Source organism: Rhipicephalus microplus, chromosome 2 (assembly GCF_043290135.1).
Source record: "Rhipicephalus microplus isolate Deutch F79 chromosome 2, USDA_Rmic, whole genome shotgun sequence".
In the NCBI taxonomy this organism is placed as follows: domain Eukaryota; kingdom Metazoa; phylum Arthropoda; class Arachnida; order Ixodida; family Ixodidae; genus Rhipicephalus; species Rhipicephalus microplus.
Window position 1 is genome coordinate 209,729,616 of NC_134701.1, and position 15,627 is coordinate 209,745,242.

A 15,627-nucleotide genomic window follows, 5' to 3' on the forward strand; every position below is an offset into this window, starting at 1 on the left:
GTTTGAAAAAGCCGGCGAAATTCCGATTCTAAATTCGAAAATCACAATTAAAAATCTATAATCAGTCTTGTGAAACTTTACATTGACTGTGAAATTCATGTCTCCATTTTTCAATAGCTTGTTTATCCGCCGATCTCCATGTGTGGGTGTGGGCCGATGATGTAGGTCATCATCATCATCATCATCATTAGAATAAGAAGAAGCAGAGAGCGTGCTACCGTGCGGGACGTGCTATAGCCTGCTCGTGAAAGGCAGCGCATTATTTTCAAGAACCTGGCCGGAAAGTACTCGCTGACGTTCTCAACTGGCTGCCTGACCTTTCGAAATGAAGGACGACTCGTGATAGGCGACCCCTGTCATTCAAAGGCACGGCTTACGATCTTCGCTGTTCGTGTTCGCCTACTTCGCCAAGTGCCGCCGATACATGTGACGCCCGCGCACCGCTACGAACGTTCGAGGAGTACAAGCGGATATTGCTTTCAGGTATGTAAGTCGCCTTGTTTTTCCTATCAAAATCCCATTGCGAGCTGTCATAGTAGCATTGCACTCGCCATATAGTTGGCAATAAGCTATTTATGATGAGCTTAGGACCTTGATCAACAATGTCACGGCCAAGAGTAGTACAACGACCAGTCGGCTGGAATATATAACGCTATGTTTTTTAAGTATATTTTCCAGTGAAGTTGCATATGAGTCGGTGAGCGAAACCTGCCCGTCTTATGCACGCAAAACTCCTAGCGCATATATGTGCCTCAGAAATCGGGCCAGACACGCTATATAATCATCACTGCTCCCCTAAAAATTATGTGCTTTGCGGGCAAAATTGTATGTGCCGCAAAAAATAGGGCTAGTCCCACTACTCAGCGCTAACCCACCATAAATAAACAAGGGATGGCGTGTGCGAACAACACTGTTTAATATGTTTGGACAGGCGTAAGCAATAAGTGAGGAAGTCATCAATAAAATGTGGTATTAAACCTGTGGTTCAACTCTGGGGCCGCGCATTGTAGCTTCTAGGGGTAAACATCCGAACGGAGGGCTTGGGTAGGGATTTCTTTTTGTGTGAAAAGCGATCGTATATGCAGCACCTTTCTTTGAAATTAAATATTCAGAAATACCATGGCACCGTGCCAACACTTTAAAGGGATGTTCTAGAATCGCAACAGTGTCCATTTGCTTGGTAATTACAGTTCGATATGTTCAGCATCAGTACTAATGATGGGATATTTTAATCCCAGGTGTGCTCTCATATGGGTTGTTCAGAATTGATTTGTGACCAACCGGGACACAAAGAAAATTACCAGCGAGAGAGAGAGAAGGGAAATGTTTATTAGGACAAGAAAGCTGTGGTCACTATCGGTTTTATTGATATATGCGGCTGAACTGTTCGTACTAACGTCCATCCTAATGTTTACCCCATTCCGCACATGCAATTAATGTCCCAGGGTGAGCTGCCTTAAGATTTAAGATGACATGTGGGCCTTTATTGCATTCCCTTGTACTGGACGATCAAGCTAACGTTGGCAAAGATTTTGGGACCCATATGGTGCTTTGTCATAATCTAACTGGTGCCACCAACGCAACTTTTGTGCACTAATTACGTTGCTAATAAGAAAAATAGAACACAATAAAACAATCAACATCTTGGGCAACATTAACTGAGACGCCATACAAGGAGACGCAATTTTTTTCTGCACAACACACAAACCATCATGCACATTCTTTCAGGGCTTGTTAAGTTCCTTGGAACGATAACAAACGTATAATTAACTCTTTCTTCTCTGCTCCCGGGGTAGGATAATTAGGATTTCTGAATGAAGCCTTTAGATGAGCCAATGTCTATGTGCCCCGTATTTATAAAATGTTATGAATGTCCCTTGTTCCTAGAATTTTATTTCTAGAATTTTCGCACATAGCGTAAACTTTTTATAAACAGTGTTCCAAAATAAGCACATACTTCACTGATGGCGTTTCACTATCAAGAATTCTGGTAACGCGAAATCAGTTATTTTTTCAGTTCCTTTCCGCCCTGCAGTTCTCAAAACGTGGTTAACCACCAGCATGCCGTCTCCGCCGCGAGGTTCCAGTGCCAGCCCGTCTTTTCTCAAGTTCCACTTCTTTTTGTTTCACGGCTGTAAGTATAGACCTCATCAAGCTGCATCACGCGCACGATATTTGAAAAGATCCTATGAACAAAATTTCACTTTCACTATACTTTTCGGCCACTTGCGCTGCACTGCATATGCTAGGAGACCTAATTGAACATTTACGTGCAATTAAACGGCACGGGAAGCATTTGAATACTAATTACACTCCAAAGTGACAGTATGTCCGTGGCGCTGTCGGCAATGGCTGCGGTACGACGGACGTACAAATTCAAATAATTTGGAGGAGCGTCAAATAAAGCATTAAGAGGGATAGAAAGTTTGCGATCATTCATTAGGCAAAACGGTAAAGAACCAGTGGCGCTATGTCTATATAAGAGTTGTAGACAAAAGCAGTGTGAGGCGAACTTTTTATATATCGTGTCACACTCCATGTGGCTGGCGTGGAAGTGCGTTGATATCAACAATATGTGAGTGAGTCTTCATATTAATATAGACCACCATTTTCTCCTCCGGAGTTCGTGTATCTGCGAAAAAAAAAGCTTGACGTGACAAGGAAGAAACATATCCGCCTTGTTTCTTCTGCAGCATTCGCCAGCGTGAAGCCATTCCAGGGTTTGTTTGCCGTCTGGCTAGGTGCCTCACCCACGGTGATCGGCCTCGTGACCTTCGCGGTGTGCGTGGTGAGACTGCCGTTGAAAGTCGTCGTCTGCCTGCTGGCCGACGTGCGCTACAACATCTGTATACTGATCGCACTGGCCGCTTTCGCCGAGGGCTCCACGAGCTTCTACATGAGCTTCATGCATCCCTCCCACTCGCACCACAAGCTCGTATTCGAGCTGATCACCAACTACTCGAACTCGGCGACGTCGCGCATAATCTGCTTCCCGCTTCGTCTGAAGGACGCGCGGGCCGACCTGGGAGTCGCAGAGATGGTGTGCCGGCTGCGCTGCGGCTGCACTAGGAACATGGCCAAGTACCAGAACATTGACAGCGTACTAAACGGCACTTTCCTGTACGAGCACCAGGGGCGCTGCGTGTCGTCGCGGTTCTTCGACGAACTGCACAACGACTACTACTGCGAGACATCCAACGAGTACGCTTGTCGTATGCAGTGTGGCCCAGCGAACGACGTGCTCGCAGGTGACGCCCTGTGGCACTACGTTTCCACTTACGCCGTCTCGGGCCTGGCCATGTCCTCGTTGACGCCACTCTCGGACGCCTCAGCCTTCATGGTCATCGAGAGGACCGGAAGAGCGCTGCCCGCGCTGTACAGCAGCTACCGACTCTGGGGTTCCGTGGGCTCGGGAGTCGTGGCCCTGGCCGCGGGTTTCGCGAACGAGCGGAGAAGCGACTCCTTCGGAACAGCTGACTTCACGTCGGGCTTCTTCATCAACGCCAGCCTCGTCACGCTGGACATGATCACCCTTCTGTTCGTTGTGATTCCGCGCCGACTGCGGAGGGACGATTTCGTGGAGGCCATCGACTCTCTCCTCTCGTCGCCGCGCAGCGTGTTGCTTCTGGTCACCATCTTCGTGGTCGGCTTCCTTTCGCCGGTCTTCACACTGCTGGGCTTCGTCTACCTCCGGGACCTCGGTGCCGGCCACGCACTCGTCGGGGTCGTGGTGGCGGCGCAGTGCCTCCTAGGGCAGGTGCTGTCCCTGTCGATGGCCGAGGCGCTGTTCAAGAGGGTCTCGCAGGGCGCCATACTCAGTACCACCCTCGGAGCGAGCGCGGTTCGTTGCTTGGCGTTCGCGTTGGCCCAGAACACGTGGCACGTGATTCCCGCCGAGCTGGCCTACGGCTTCTGGTACGGCCTGTTCTGCGCCTCCAACGCCGCCTACGGATGCAACGAGGCCCGAATCGTCTCGCAGGCGATGGTGCAGTGCGTCCTGAGCGTTGTCCTCGAGGAATTTGGTATGGCTGCGATAGCCCTCTCACATTGCTGGCACGCCTTCTAGAAAGCTTTCACAATGCGATGTGAATTGAACAACAGTACAAAAAGTGGTTGAGCAGCCGACATGTTCTATGCGTTACGAAGCAACACTAATGAGTTTATGAAGTGAACAAAGTATACGGGCAAATATTTGCTGCTCTATTCGCTAATAATTGATTGATTGACATGTGGGGTTTAACGTCCCAAAACCACCATGTGATTATGAGAGACGTCCTAGTGGAGGGCTCCGGAAATTTTGACCACCTGTGGTTCTATACCGTGCACCCAAATCTGAGCACACGGGCCTACAACATTTACGCCTCCATCAGAAATGCAGCCGCCGCAGCCGGGATTCTATCCCGCGACCTGCGGGTCAGCAGCCGAGTACCTTAGCCACTAGACCACTGCGGCGGGGCGTCTATTTGCTAATACTAGTGCGCGGTTTTTTCACGTTGAAGCAGTATTTTTCTTGCCATGGTCATCAAAAAGATTCTATGAGAGTTCAGTAAAAACAAGGCAGTCGGATAGGTAAAATAGTATTGGGTCTTGAATCGGTCGTTGCGACGGGAGGTTATCCAAGTAGCTGGAGCTACACAATGTGGATTGTTTTACGCTTTTTTGAAGCTAGAGAGTCTGAAATTCTGCCAGAGCTCCTCAATAATTTGGATACTTTTTCTCGTTTCCTCAAATTTTCAATTATAGGCAGACACTACAAAGTAAAAAAAAGGAAATTGTAATACACGCACAATGGTGGAGTCTATGATTTGATGACAAATGAATAATGTCTCCGAGCTCTCATTTTGCATCTCTAAAATTTGCTTCAATTTCTGCAGCAGTTGCTTTAAATATGCACAATTTACAGCTGTTACACGAAATCTTACCCATTTATTTGTCCTTTCCTGCACCCCCCTTCCTTTTTTTTTTAAAGGAGCAGGACTGGGCAGCCTCATAGGTGGACTCTGCTTCACTCACGTTGGACGAAGGCAGACTTATCTCTACTTTCTCGCTATCTCGCTCGTCTATACGCTCCTGCACATTCCGTTGGAAATGTACATCACCACCCTTGAAAAGAAAGGTAAGCGACCGCTGCGAACCACGCCTCGCACGCATTTCCCAGTTCTCGAACAAGGCTGAAGAGGGCCTTGTGGGTCTCAGTGACAGCGGTATATTGTAATTGAGTAGACAGCGTCATAGAGAGAATCGCAAGTATCGCGGTATCCCGGAAACTCAAACTGCCAATCCAAATGGGTGAAGTACTCTGAATGTCTTCGTGCTTATACAAATCTTTTCAGGTGCTCTAAGAAGAAATTCTTCCAAACTGACTCGCAAAATATCATTAGAAATAACCCCCCAAAATTCTGGAAGATCATGTTACTGAGCACTAACTCTTCACAAAACATCAGTTTGCATGATCAAGATGGTACAAACATTCCTCCTGATCGTTGTGCTGATGTCATGAATTACTTCTTTACCTCCGTCTTTACTCGCGAGCCGGCACATAACGTACCCAACTTTTCCAACCTTAATTTAAATTATATGCCTCCTATTGTCATATCAACTGAAGGCATAGCTAAACTTATCAATGCCTTGAAGCCATCCGTTGCTCCCGGGCCTGACGACACAACTTCAAAGATTCTTAAAGGTACTAGGGGCATCTCAAGCCAGATATTACAAATTATATTTAGTCATTCAGTATGTACTTCTTCCATTCCAGGTGATTGGAAATTAAGCAAGGTCGTGCCAGTCTTTAAAACTGGCGATCGTACTGATCCATCGAACTACCGACCAATCTCATTAACGTGTATTGCTTGTAAAATGCTAGAACATATCATTTATTCTCAAGTCGCTTTTCACCTGGACAAAAATTCTTTCTTCTTTTCTAAGCAACATGGTTTCCATCCACTCTGGCAAAATTTTCTTGAGACACCCAGCTTTACGAATTCACCACTGACCTTAACTTCAACTTAGATTCGTTATTCCGGACTGATATTATCCACTTGGATTTTCTAAAGCCTTTGACCGGGTCCCACATCAACGTATAATGGCTAAGCTTTCCTCCTTATCCTTAGATCCTTTAATACTGTCCTGGATTTCTTCTTTCCTTTCGGACCGCACTCAGTTTGCTGTTTTTGGCAACCACCGCTCTAATTTATCTCAAGTTTTTTTCAGGCGTACCTCAAGGCTCTGTTCTCGGACCACTTTTATTTTTACTCTTCATTAATGACCTTCCTACTGGTATTTCATCTACAATTCACCTATTTGCAGACGACTGCGTTTTTTATGGCCGCACAACCTCGACCACTGACCAGAAGTTCTGCAGAGAGACCTAGATATAATAGAATCTTGGTGTGCCCAATGGCTTATGAAACTCAATGTATCAAAATGCAAAAGCATGAAGTGTCGCGAAAGCATTCCACCCTAGCATATTCATACACTTTATATTCTACTACCCTTTCATGCGTCAATTCGTACCGTTATCTCGGTGTCCTTATCACTGACAAGCTCAACTGGTCCGAACACATCACAAAATTAGTAGCAGATACATCGAAAACACAAGGTTTCATTAAACGCCCTCGTTCTCTATCTCCGAGTTCCATTAGAAAACTTGCTTATGAGGTATATGCAAAACCTAAACTCGAATATGCCAGCGCTGTATGGAGCCCACATCAAAAAACTTGATTGAATTATTAGAAAGCGTCCAGCAAAATTGGCAGATCCCACGTGCAGTGGGAATCGATGATATGCGAAGCATGAATGAGAAATGTTGATATGTAACTTTAAAATGAGCACAACGTTACGAGGTGGAAGTAAATGTTGCCTTACATGACTACCGTGTCATGATTATCATATTTGGATGTGTCGTTTACCTTCGTCATCTATTCACTCCACGTGATACCAAATTTAGTATATGTGGAGCTAGCGAAATGGTTGCGAGAACGTTATGAGCGAAGTGTGCTGTCATGTTCTTACATTGATTGATTGATTCGTGGGGTTTAACGTCCCAAAACTACCACATGATTATGAGAGACGCCGTAGTGGTGGGCTCCGGAAATTTAGACCACCTGGGGTTCTTCAACGTGCACCCAAATCTGAGTACACGGGCCTACAACATTTCCGCCTCCATCGGAAATGCAGCCGCCACAGCCGGGATTTGATCCCACGACCTGCGGGTCAGCAGCCGAGTACCTTAGCCACTAGACCACTGTGGCGGGGCCATGTTCTTACATGACACACGTGTCAGGGTTATGATGTTTGCACCAGTCATATATTTCTTCATCCATTGACGTCACGTAACACCAAATTTGGTATGTGTGGAGCAAGCATCAAAAAGGGCTCAATGTACTCCAACGTAGCGTTGACGCGCCCGCACGTTGGGCACAGAGACGCTACGTTAGCGAAACGCGGGCACTCCACAGTCTGACGCCAGGTGCGACCAGCGTCCGTCGGCGCCGCCCAAACGGCAACCGGCGCGAAATGCGACATGCTGCATTTCGTGCCGTTGCCATAGAGTAACATTACTCTATGCCGATGCGTTACCCAGACAACTCTGCGTCTCCCCCTTTTCGTGATGGGGGGACGCTGGATCGTCACCCCCGGAAAATCTTTTCGAAAAGCTTCCGGGGGTGACGGCTGGATGCGCTGAAACGCGCATGCGTCGAAGCAACGCAGCGCTGCGCGCGCCTGCGAGTATATGGCAGGACCGGCGCCTGGCGTGGCAATGCCGGCGTGACGCGACGAAATGAACGCCGGCGAACACGCGCACCGCGTCATGTCGAAATGTATTGGCGCCTTGACTGTGGTATGTAGTCATGTTTTCACATGACACGCATCTCATGATTATCATGTTTGCACCAGTCACATCCACTGACGTCACGTAATACCAAATTTGGCACATGTGAAGCTGTGAAGAACATTGTGAACGATCCGCAAATGTATTTTTTTTCGACTGCAGCAGGTAAAATGGAGCAGCTGACGTTATCAATAAAGGCGATTGGATGTGGCGTACACCCACCGACGGCCGAGTTCTACTCGGAAATCTCCGAGATGCATGACCAAGCGGACATCATGGCTTCGGAGACCATGTCGCGTGCTGGCCCGGGTCGCCACTACCACGAGGCGTCTTCGGCCACCAGCGTCGGAGGCACCGCGGCGCCCACCATGCTCACCCTGGCGTTCCCGCAAAAAGCGGCCGAAGAAGACCGCACGCGCACAGAATACCTGAGGGACATGTTGGGCAAGCCGGAAGCGCCCCCTGAAGTCGACCAGCAGTCTCACCGAGACGATGTTGCCGTGGCTCAACTACAAGAGGGTGTGCAAAGCCATGAGCACGAGCTCGGACATGATCTGCTGCAACAAGGTCAGTGTGCCGAGAGCCACTTAACTGCAGCGGTAAATTTGCTGCGGAGGTGTGCTGCGAATCTCGACGACACAGCTTTCCTTGTCTCAGTCTCTGCGGACGCATTGCGATCGTGGTAGCACGCATAAACTCCTGGGCATACTTGCGTGAATTTTAAAGAGACCAAGGTGGTCAATATTAATAGAAAATTCCTAGCTGCGTGACGTGTCTTGTACATAACGATGATTTGCCGCGTAAAACTAGCAAAATATTTTTTCAGTGTCCTGGTGTTCTATAATTTTCAATTTGCTATGAGGAAAGCCCCGAATCATTGCAGGAATGCACTTCACAAATCAGCCTCTTTTAACAGCCAGCCAATCCAATTTATCTGGGGAGCATAGCGGTACCCTAATGAATAAAAGCCAGAAGCCACGCTGAGAAACAATCTAAAAATGCGTCTACGCATGATCACGGTTCTGTGCTTCCATTGGAACCTTGGAACCGCCTCTATTGATTCTTGTTTTAACTTAGTGTCACACACACAAAAAAAAAAACATTCACTCAATCGAACAAACAAACAAACGATGTCTTAGAATTGATGTCATAGTTGCATAATAAAGAGAAAGAAGGAAATAGATAACAACTTCATGATGATATATATGTGGGGTTTAACGTCCCAAAACCACCATATGATTATGAGAGACGCCGTATAGTCGAGGGCTCCGGAAATTTCCACCACCTGGGGTTCTTTAACGTGCACCCAAATCTGTAGGTAACAGCTTCAAGCAAAGGATCACTCCCTATGGTATCGTACATAGAAAGTTAGGCATTCCAGACGTACATAGTTCTATACAATGGTCACATGGCGCTCAAGTTTGCGTCAAGGTTTGTACCCGGCAGTGATCCTTAACTTTTGTCAAAATTTTACAAAGTGCATTCGCGATACCTATACAAGTAAACTAACGCCAGCCTTTCGGCAATGTAGATCAACCAGTGGTCGACGCGAGGACGACGCGCGTCCCGAGCTTATCCGCTGCCGACGTGGACGTCAGAGCGGCTGACGGCGCGAAGGACGCCACGAGCCCTGACGGGCCAAGTAGCCCACAGCCCGGCGGTGCCGCGACCACGGCGCTGGGCGACGACAGCGGACATCAACAGCCGGCCGGCACGCAGCGCTCCAGGCGGAGGAAGTCTAAGCGCCGCAAGGGCGTCGGCAAGACGGAACGCCGCAAGAAGAAAGCAGTCTCCCAGGAAGGGGAGAACCGGGAACGCAAGCAGCCCGACTCCTTGCTCTCCAAGGGCGAGAGTACAGTTCACTAGAGGGGGGCTCTCTAGTGCACTAGAGAGCCCTCTAATGCACTGTAGCGAGAGTAGAGCGGCGGCGTGAGCCCTACAGTAGTGCACTGTAGCGAGAGCCCTCTAGTGCACTGTAGCGAGAGTAGAGCGGCGGTTGCGAACGGCAGCCCGAAGATTAGCCGTTTGATATTGATTTTTAATCGCCCGATTTGTGCGGTGTTGAACATTTTTTTAGATTATACGTTGCTGATGCACATGAAATGAGCGAAAGTTCACCTTTGAACGAAGTCATGATGTTATGTGTTAGTAATGCGCGAGGAGCGTATATAGACCCATGGGAAGGGCAATGAAAAAAAAAAAAACCGTATGCTTTGCGTAGGGGAATACTGGTGTGAAAAATGAAGGCTTTCAAACTATGGCTGAGAATGTGCTAAAACGAATCAAGCAAGCAGTCCAAGTCATGTGAATGTAGATTGATAGTAGAGGGGTGGTGGCGAACATGAAAAAAAAAGAAAGGTTTGCGTTGTTTTCATTAATTTTTTATTGTCTGATCTGTACATACGGTACTGAACGTTTGATACAATCCTAATGTATATGTAATACGCCAACCTTGAACAAAAGTAGAATGTAGAGCGTTAGTAATGCGTACAAACTGTAGATATAGGCCCCCAGAACGGCTTATAATAATAAATAAAGACTTGTGATTAGTATGTGAATAGATGCATGCGGCAATCGACAGCATCCGAACTAAAATGCTGGTAGTTGCTCCACTTTCAATATGCGCCATGTGTGGATTGGAGCGCACTCAAGTGTCCCGTTTCTGCGTCGCATCATTTATTCTATCTCTTTTCGTTGACGTTATTGTAATATTGTGTTATATCGTATATTACATGTTATATTCTTTTTCCTTGTAATATCAGCTATCTGTACTTGCATTCAAATGCTCAGCTTTAAATGTCCAGCATTGGGCGTTGCAGCTCTGTAATTGAGTCCGTAGCTCAGTTTCGACGAAGATGAAATGTTTAGGTGTTCATTCATTGGTTGCTTTGAGTAATATATCGACAAAGCTGCGTTTCAATTGTTTTTCGTCTTTATAAGCATATTGAAACTTGTAATTCCGTACAATCGCGCCGTGTAAGATTAAAAAAAAAGACTTCGACAGCTTCGACCAGGCGTTACGTATCATGCGTAAAGTGGACCCGAGTGCCCTGAAGCACCCCATTGTCATCTGGTTCCCCGCCCATCTCGGCCGGGTGCCGCGTGCCCTATCCAACCTCAACGAGATCGCCCATGATGCAGCGCGCGCACTTACCGACCGCGCTACCACAGGGCAACCTCATCTTGCTGGGTTAGATACCAATCGGGATGCACCAATTACGTACAATGAAATTACAAAGCACTTTTACCTGGAACGCCACATTTTTCCACCCCCACATCCGAAACTTAACCGACCGCAGGCATTAACCCTACACCTATTACAGACACACACGTACCCAAACCTTGCCACGCTTCACGTTTATTATCCCGATGCATATCCCAGCGACACATGCCCATCATGTGGACACACAGCGACACTCGCACACATGCTCTGGGAGTGTAGAACAACTCCTCCCGATTCTACCTCAAGCAAGTGGGAGAGGTCCCTCAGGAGCTCACTTCTCGCCGACCAGCAATGGGCCGTCCAGCAGGCCCACGAAGCGGCCGCCAGGTACTCCCTGTCGGTTCCTACGTGGGAGACGCCCGATACGCGCTAAGCGCGTCCTGCAGGACTGAAATAAAGTTTTTTCATTCCATTCCACAGCTTCACACTAGGGGTGCCAAGCCCGAAGCAATACACGTAGTTTGGAAGCCTTGTTTGTTTTTCTTTGGGTTTCTCTTTTTTTTCATCCCAGCATTCATTTTTTTCTATTTTTGCTCTTATTTTCTGACTTTCTTTTGGTCGTACCATGACCACCCGAATCCCACAGGCTCTCCAAACTTTTCCACAAGGCGCTCGAAGAACAAGAAAAAGAAGACTCCTTGGAAGATTCCTCGGCGCCCTGCCGCGGTGGTCTAGTGGCTAAGGTACTCGGCTGCCGATCCGCAGGTCGCGGGATCGTATCCGGGCTGTGGCGGCTGCACTTTCGATGAAGGCGAAAGTGCTGTAGGCCCATGTGCTCAGATTTAGGTGCACGTCAAAGAACCCCAGGTGGTCGAAACTTCCGGAGCTCTCCACTATATACACTGTCTCTCATAATCACGTGGCGGTTTCGGGACGTTAAACCCCACATTTCAAGATTCCTCGGCGCAAGCACGTGCTCAGTATGCCACAGATGGCTACGCTGTTCGTCGTTTGGCCTCGTCTCTTCATTTTCTCCTGTTCGCTGTACATGCACGTTTTGTCATTCTTACGGGCATAAAAGTAAACTCGTTAGTGAAAAGCACCTCGGGCGCTATAGGCTTGTCGGCGTCTCCTGGCGTCACGGAAGGTCATGTATACTCACGTTCTGTCATAAATGGCTAAATCCCCCTATTCACAGCCGGTTCATTGAAACTGATGATGGTAACGGTTAAACGAACAAATAGCCGACGACGTTAGTGGAGCAGCGACACCTTTCTCTAGGGTAACTGAAAAGTGGGTACGTGCCATAACTTTGAAGGAAAAACAAACAAGTGTAGCTGCATTCCGACGCAGTTCGACGCTAGTGCAGTGGAAGCACCCTTCCCCACATGTCCAGTGTCAGGCTTGACACCACTAGCGCCTCATCAAAGAAATCTGTCTCAAAACAGCTTGCTTCACCCCTCCCCAGTTCTTTTTACACCTATAGCGCAGAATTATTGTGGATCACTAAATCCTTTAGGCGAATTCGCGCTATGACTACCTCACTTTCCGACAACCCTGCCTTGTAAATTGGCAGTTGATCGTGCCTTGGCGGCAGATTTCAATGGTTAGCAAAAGCATCACAATGAGTACTGCGCACAGTGTAAGTGGCAGCCAAGCTCCTTGGTTGCAGCATGGGAGCACGTGGCGAAAGGAGCTTGAATATAGCGCGTCGATAAAAACGCAGCTTTCCCGGATGACCACTCATCCATAGTCACCAATAAACTTTCTTTCTTTTTCTTCTTGCCCCGCCGCGGTGGTCTAGTGGCTAAGGTACTCGGCTGCTGACTCGCAGGTCGCGGGTTCGATTCCCGGCTGCGGCGGCTGCATTTCCGATGGAGGCGCAAATGTTGTAGGCCCGTGTGCTCAGATTTGGGCGCACGTTAAAGAACCCCAGGTGGTCAAAATTTCCGGAGCCCTCCACTACGGCGTCTCTCATAATCATATAGTGGTTTTGGGACGTTAAACCCCACAAATCAATCAATCAATCAATCTTTTTCTTCTTTAGAAGGTGTGTTAGCCGATCATAGATACATGCATAGTTGCCTGTAAATGTGTCTCAAACATTCATGTGCACTTGAGAGCACAAGGAATTGTCAAGCTTTGTATTCCTTTAAGGCACATTCCCACATAGGAGGCGATCGCCATGATTCTGGTATTAATGAAACAAAAACTGAATCTCCCAGATTGACGAAAATCATCAGGGAGATATAAATGATGATGATGATGATGATGATGATGATGATAATGACGATGAGGTGTCTTCCGCTTTGTGGTGAACTCAAACTCAACATTCGGTATAAGTTTTCTTCTGGATCGCATCCCGAGGAAATCGAGCTAAAAATAATGCAGTACACCTAGCGAGGAGCCTTTGGTAGTTCAGGCAGATGTTGCCGCATGAATTTTACTCCAGTGTCATACATTGATGATATGATGATACAATGGTCTACATTGTGTTAGTTATACGATGTATGGCATCACTACATTGAAAACATGTGCTGTGGTAAACGCAATAATAGCAAATACAAAATAAAGTACATCTAAACAGTAGCATACACATTATAACAATTTAAGACATCAGCTGTTAATACCTGTTACATATATATTAGACATAAAGTGTCGTAACGCGAATACCCAGTTAAGAAGACAAGACAAGGTTACTGAGTTTTTTTAGATTCCGGCTAAAGCAAACTCTCTGGAATATTTGGAAAAAGGTTACATTTGAAATATTCCTATTCTTAGAAAATGAATTCGAAAACGGGAATTCAAGGCACGAGGTTTAATAAACGAATGTTTCTGAAAGGCAAAATTTGTTCGCGTTCAAAAGAAAACTTCCTCTCCTTTCTCTGCATGAAGAACGAGACCGCTGAACGACGCCAGAGATGGCTGACGTAACGAGCTACCAGAAGAAGAAGAAGAGGGAAGGCGTGCTGGTCGTCGAGTGAGCAGCTGCTCAAGTGAAGCATTCTTCGAGGGAGCTGCGACGATGTCGTCCATCTTCACCCACACTAACAGTGAGTACGAAGCCGTGTGAACTGAACGTAGAATATTTTGTACCGATAACGCTGTCGTTCGCTTTACAGGCGACACCAGTACGTTAAGGTAAGTATATCTCGGCATAAAGCCAGTCATTACGGCTGCTGTACGACTGGCGGAATGACACCAGAAATCGTTGCGTCGTTTTGGAGCGTGGATACGCGAATATCGATCGGTAAATCGGTGTCTCGTTGCTGTTGTCGTTTCGGTTCACTTAGATTTGTGATGCGGCAGCGTGTGCAGACTTGACAAATTAGTTCTTCGGAATCCCGGTAAGTGGAGGAAGGGCTGTAAGAGGGAAAATTGATAGCCACTAGTCCGTAGAGCAAATTTTTACAAGAAAATCCATATGAACATCCCAGAAAGGGAAGGCAGTAAAGCTTTCGAGTGGGTCAATGAGTTCGCCTGGGTACGGCGATCGAACCTGGAACCAATGCATATCCGGGGCGATACCGACTGAACTAACCAGGAACCTTGCTGTTGGCAACACGGGGCTGAATTAGCAGTTAACTCGAACCACTGCACATTTCTATGGGTGTCGGCTGGATTCTGTATTGGGGTTGAAAACGCATGTGAGGCTTATAAAGGAGGTGATCTTATAAAAGAAAGGTGTTCGGGTACCTTAGGGGCGAGGGGGGCGGCGGGGCGAGTGCAAGTTCTTTCTTCGCACCCCCTTACACCGACGCTTATGAACACTCCTTATGACAAACACGGCTCTTCATAATTGAATGTCGAAGTGCTTCGATTTGTCCATTTTTGAAGGTAAGTAATTAAAGTGGCCGTTATGTGTAAAAGTAACGGATTCCGGGCGCCTTCAAGTGCAATTTCTGTGTGCGCAGTTTCATATCCACCTACGGTGACACGAGGACCGTAATCGTGCTCACGTGGTCTGCTTTTATCCTCACGTCGCTAATCGTCGTCTTGGTCTACACCGGAGGCGCCCTAAAACACGGTACGATTGCAGACGATGTCTTGATAGAGATCTCTGCTAGTTTTGTAGTTAAAAGAAATCTTTATTTTCACTTTATTGATAGAGATGGAAGACAAGGGCAAAAAAATCTGCCTAGAAGTGGCTGGACTAGTCAGCAGCCCAACGTAATGTACGGCGTGTGGGCAGCAGCAAAGAAAAGCAGTCAATTAACAAGCGAGAACATAAGATTAGTGCAGAATAAGATACACAACAGCCTGAAAAAAAGCACACAGAAATGCAAAAATACAACACCGGGAGGAAGGAATTCAATTTTCTTTACAAACATCTGTGTTTTGCTGAGGAAAAACCAATCAAATACATAATATTTAATCGAAAATGGTTTAACGATTATGGTAAATAATAACACAAAAGCTCTATGTCAGTATTCAAAAGCCGTGTGACAACGTTCCAATGCTCTCTGCGCCTTGTTTCGTAGGAGTGCTCATTTGTTTCCAAAAAAAAAAAAATGCTGGGTTATCTTAACTGAATATGTTATTTATCACTTCATATTTAAAGCTGCAACTCAACCGATAATCGTTTAGTTTATTAGCTGTTATAATACGTGTTTTGTGGAAAAAATCGGGGGTT